Below are 4,803 nucleotides of genomic sequence, written 5' to 3' on the forward strand. Positions count from 1 at the left end.
TATCAAAGACATGACAGCTAACTATAGTCTTACCAGGTGTCTTCCCAATTGTCGATAAGGTTGTACAACCGGAAGTCCAAGAGGAGTGGTCCAACAAACCGGTTTGTTCTCTGATGCAATTATCTGTCCACCAGAGAGCAGCTCGCGGTAATACAAAAAAAACCCTAAACAATGAGGGGTGTTCGAAAGGAGCAAAGGAAATGTAAAAACTGACCTTTGCACATTCACCTAGCCAGCTCATTATGCTCCTAGCTGCCTCAAACATCTCTCCCAAGGCTGTCAAGGTCGTCTGAAAACATAACCGAGATGAGTGATTAATCAATGTCACAAGGTTTACATGCAAATATGTATTACAAATAAAAACAGAGTGTAGGATTTAGGGTTAAAGTGTAGATAAGAAACGGAATAAGCAAAGTTTCGTTTTACTTTTGCTGCATAACAAGAAGCACCAAACACTTGTGAATCATCTCCAATGCCATCACGTTCTTTTAACCTTCTCTTGATTTGGTCACGAGCACCGATATAGGTAACACCGTAAACTGATGTCATGACTGTCTGTTTTACTAGCTTCCTGTCAACCTAAGGAATTGAAAATCATTCGGTACTAGTCATCAGCCAGGACGTCCCCAAACAGGCATATGACGTAGAACTTTATATTTATTAGTCCTAACTCCAAGTAGAATGTATCTACATGGTGTTTGAATAAAAAACCTGGTTGACTAAGAGTTTAGCATATGTGGCATTTGGATTTCTGCTAGGATCTTCCTCTGCATCCTGCTGCATGATTTCAAGAACCCTGCATCAACACAGAACAATTACTAACCGAGTAAAAAGAAACCTTCTTTCTTCATCCAGCGAATAGATCTTTCCATGTTTCAGTGTTGTCCTCCATTCGCCACAAGTGCTAAAGCACCTCTTTTATGCATAAAAATACGATGAGAATCAAGATGACCTCCGAGTCAAGGGACAGTAGAGAGTACCTAGATGCAATTCCTGAGTAAACATCTGCAGGCTTTTCTCCTGCGACAAGGTTTACTGCAGCTGCTCCCAACTAATGGAAATATCAGTCAAATAAATAAATCAGAAAAACTTGGTACACACATATAAACGATAGTTTCTACACAAAAATTAAGTAGCATACCTTATCTCTCCCTAACGCAGCATAGTGTTGTAAACCATTACATGAACCATCCTTGCGATAGGAAATAATACAGGTAAGATAATGTGCTCAAAAAGAGCAGAGATGATGATAAACTGAAAGCAATGAAGGTGTCTACATGATATTAATATCACTGCATATACATCTATTGACAAAATTGCTTCCATTGTACTCAGGTTCAAGCACAGTTATGGTAAAATGACACCTATTTTCTAATTAACACTGCCAACGACTTAATTTCTAGAAACAAGAACAAAAACCAAGCCAGTACATACAGACATTCCTGACTTCAGACATTGATATATGAAGTTCAGAGAGGGTACCTGGTGGACAGGCATGTGAGATATAGCAGTCTCGGGAGAAGGATTTCTCAAGGCTTCTGTAAGGTTAATGCAAGCAGCCAAACATTGAAAAGGATCCTCTGCTTCAAGCCACCATCTTTTTCCTTCAAGAGGTCTATCCCCGGAATCAAATATATCTTCTAAATGATTCTCGGTAAATGCAACACGACCCTCATAAGACAATTTATCAACACCACCAGCATATAAATTCGCCAAATGTATCTTCAGCCACCGCAATCCTGATTTTCCAAGAGGTTTTCCCTCAGAAAATTCCAGGGCTCCTCGGCAAAGATCAGAACCGAGATGGTTCAGATGTGGATGCATGGGATATGCCCGACCCCGGAAATCAAGGTTGTGAGGATAGTAGAAACCTTCCTCATCTTTCATTTTACGTGCCACCTGCTCGTCACATAAAGGGTTGATGATATTTTTTTATAAACCAAGGCAGATGAAGAGAGTATCAGAAAGAGAGTTATCCTACCGCAAGTTTGAGCTCTATGTCACATCGCTGTGAGTGTCTCTCGCTGTTTTCCTTTTTTGCAGCCTTCAATTTCCACTTCCATTTTCGTATTTCTGTTTGGTCTTCAGTGTCAGGTTCCTCTGGAAGGGGTACCTTTTTGGAGTTTATAAAGGAATAAGAAAAGTACCAAAGTACGACACCCAAATCAGAGAAACAAAGTACATGGAAAAAGGAAGTTTTCTTTGTAGAAGATGGAGGAAACAAGAATTAGAGGCGGAAAAAGGAGAGGAAGAATGGGAAAATAGAGGGGGGGGGGGGAGAAGAGACATCTTCACGTTCTACCAGACCAGCCAGAGAACCTCCATTAGCCCATATTCTGTCAACCACACTTAATACCTTTTTGTTGATCCTCCATTTGGTGTTACCTAGAGTATCTAGTGCCTGATTAAACAAATAAAAATTACACAAATTCAAGATTACTATCACCCTTCCGAAGCATTCAAGAAAATGAATCTCAATTTCAGATATGAGAACCCATAGCACGAACAAATAACCTCAGATCAGACCTCAAAAACTGGCCCCAGCTGATTCTTGGGAGTTCTTTTCACCTCATCACGCTGTTGTTTAGCTCCATGTGTTCTCATGAAATATGAAGGCAAGAAAAAATATGCTCCTTGGTCATACCTACAAATATACTTCCAAGTTACCAAGCAATCCTAGGAAACAAGTTGGAAAAAAAAACATCTAGAATAAAAGTTCAACAAAAATTTGCACAAGGGAATTTAAATTGCAGGATAATCCATGACAGCGGGAAAACAGAAACAACTTTATCTTCTTACAATCAGGAAACTACAGTGACTTTTCTCTAAAATATGAAAAAACAGAGACCATACCCAGACCAGTTTTGAGGAGGAATGAGCATTGGCATGTACGGTATGACCATATGTCTAGCCTGTCGAAACCAAAAAGAAAAAATAAAGAGAAAAGAACAGGGAGAATATGTAAGGCTGAATCTGAAATATTTTAATGCACGAGCGGAAAAAATGCAGTCCAACCCTGAAGTCAAAATCATACATCAATGGTGTCCATTAAAAGAATAGATCAAAGTGCTCCACAACTATACTTACTGTGTTTTCAAGCCCCTTCTGGACCAGAGGATCACATTCAATGACACCATATCTCCTGCCGGTTTTTCTAAAGGCCAATTCAATAGAATGCTCATAAGTTGGGAGAGAGAGAGAGAGAGAGATTCATGGTAACTGATAAGTTACATAAACAGAAGCAGAAGACAACTTACCTAGATCCTTTCGTGACAGTTCTAAGAGAGTGCACAAAAGCAGGTCGAACATCAGGTGGACCATCACCAATCTGGTCAACCGGTGGTTGTATATAAGCATTTTCCAACAAAAGCTGAATCAACCGAGAACCAACCTAGAAATACAAGAACCGAAACTAAATCGAAAAAGAAGTAAAAGAAGAACAACAATGGAAAGCAGCTAAGAACATGCTGCATTGACAAGTCTGAAAGAAACTAAACCTTGACTTGAGCCTCTTGACCCCAAGGCGTGGAATCGTCATGCTCCTTCACTATTTCTCTTACATGCTTCAGCTTCTGCATTTTCATCAATGTCGAAACTTTTTTCCTTAGTTTTTCTTGATCTTTAGTCCCTTCCGGTCCTGCTTCATACACAGTCTCTAACTCCACGCTGATCGTCTTCTTGGTTGCATTCTTTTTCTTTTTTGTTTTCTCCAGAAACCTATTGATCCTAGCCTGATCAACAAAGAGACAACAATTAACAAGATGGAGAAGCCATAGCCCATTTCGCTACAATCTCACATACATTGGCAAACACTACAAACACGTGAGAATGAAACAATCGGGAAAAATGATTTACTACGCACACTTACGGGTCCATTCTGACAGAACATAGCGAATAACTCGAATCAAACTCAAAATCAAGATAATGTTCTAGCATCAAACACCAGTCAAGACTCATGCTTTACCTCATGCTCGACAGCTTCACCGATCTGACAAGCGGCTTGGACCACCCTAGCACTGCCTACGCCATTAGTGTTCGTCATCAACAGCCCCATCATCTTATGCATAGTGATAACAGCCATCATATCAGCAGGCAACTGCTCCATATACGGCGCGTGAGGCGCCTTTGTTTTCCTACCTTTGAAAGAATCGAGCTCGGCTTGAATTGCGTCACGCAGAGGCGCAAACCAACCGAGAAATAGTGTTTTCACGTACGGTAGATTCGGCGCAAGCTTCTGCTGACACATATATTCGAGAAGCTCCTGATACTCTTTCGCCGCTTCTTCCCAAGCTTCTGTCTCCATCTTAAGTTGTCTCCTTTTGAGCATATAGTACTTAGCTGCTCCCATGCCGCCCACCATTTTCTTAGCCTGCTGTCTCCCTGGAAAACTCGCCTTGTTGCTGATTCTATCAGCTTCTCTGCCCATTTCCTCAATCAGTTCCTGAATCTCTTCATTTACCGATGAATAATCTTCAGGGTCCGTTGAATCTATTGCCTCTGCAGCCGTAGCATACCCTTGGAACGCGGTGGAGTAAGCGAAAGGTTGGCTCTGACCAGATGAGCTGAATCTTCCCAATTCGTTAATTTGGATGGCAAATGGTCCGTTTCGAAGGACACCCAGATCACGGAACGAATGGCCGATTCGAGTTCTGGTCACCGGAGAAGAGATTTTCTCGAGAAAGAAAGGGCTTTGAGATATTCTGCCGGAGCAAGACGAGGAGAAAGAATCAGAGAAAACCTTAATCTTTCTCGAAGAAGCTCGCTTGGAGAAATTCCTCCACATTTTCAGACAAATGGGTCTTC

General features: G+C 41.1%; 1 pseudogene; it reads right to left on the reverse strand.

The window, feature by feature from the left end:
* Nucleotides 1–6: 6 nt before the first annotated feature.
* LOC104800378 lies at nt 7–4,797 on the reverse strand (annotated as a pseudogene).
* Between the last annotated feature and the right edge of the window lie 6 nt (nt 4,798–4,803).

This window comes from Tarenaya hassleriana, unplaced genomic scaffold (genome assembly GCF_000463585.1).
Source record: "Tarenaya hassleriana unplaced genomic scaffold, ASM46358v1 Cleome686, whole genome shotgun sequence".
Lineage (NCBI taxonomy): Eukaryota > Viridiplantae > Streptophyta > Magnoliopsida > Brassicales > Cleomaceae > Tarenaya > Tarenaya hassleriana.